Source organism: Orycteropus afer, unplaced genomic scaffold, assembly GCF_000298275.1.
Source record: "Orycteropus afer afer isolate SDZICR_OR568_19922 unplaced genomic scaffold, OryAfe1.0 scaffold01510, whole genome shotgun sequence".
Classification (NCBI taxonomy): domain Eukaryota; kingdom Metazoa; phylum Chordata; class Mammalia; order Tubulidentata; family Orycteropodidae; genus Orycteropus; species Orycteropus afer.
The window spans coordinates 17,078-18,045 of NW_006923097.1; positions in this window are offsets into that span (position 1 = coordinate 17,078).

Below are 968 nucleotides of genomic sequence, written 5' to 3' on the forward strand. Positions count from 1 at the left end.
GGCTAGTGGTTAGAAGTCAAATGCCTTAGGCACTATGCTCCCAGAGCTCCCATTATATATACATCCAATACCAAAAACCAAATCCACTGTCATCGAGTCTACTCTGACTCAGATCAACTCTATATGACAGAGTATAACTGTCCCATAGGGTTTCCATAGCTTCCATAAATCTTTATGGAAGCTGACTGGCTCATCTTTCTCCAGGGGAGCAACTGGTAGATTCGAACTACTGAACTTTTAGTTAGCAGCTAAATGCTTTAATCATTGCATCACTAGAACTCCTTAAATACATGTAATAGTATGAATAAATCTCAAGAAAAGAATTCTGAGTAAAATAAAACAGACAAAAAAAATGAGTACATATTGCATGATTCAATTTTTATAAAATTCTATGAAACACGTATTCGTCTACAGTGGAAAAAAAAAAACACTTCAGTCACTGGATGTGAATGGCAGAGGAAGGGGGTTAGGCAGGAAGGAGGAATTAAAAAGGAGCACAAGGGAACTTCAGGGAATGTTAGATACGTTCATTGTGGCAATTTTGGTGATACTTTTTAGGAATATGTATGTATCAAAACTTATCAAACTGTACACTTCATGTGCAGTTTAGTGTATATCAATTTTATATCTCAATTAAACTGATAAATATTAAAGCAAAATATTTGACTGTATAAAACCATGAATTATATGGCAAAAGTAAGCACTGACAATTTTAGAGAGCTAATATAATCTTAAATACATACTTAGCATATTTAAAAGAAAAGTATATAAATAGATTAAAAATTAAAATAACATATGCAAATGACCTAATTACAATACCCAATATTTACTGTTGTTGTTTTTGTCATTCCCCATCAAGTCCAACCTGACTCATGGCGACCCCTCCTTGGGTTTCCGAGGCAGTATCATCACTATGGAAGTAGATTGCCCAATCTTCTTTCTGAGGAGTGGCTGGTGGGTTGAAGTAT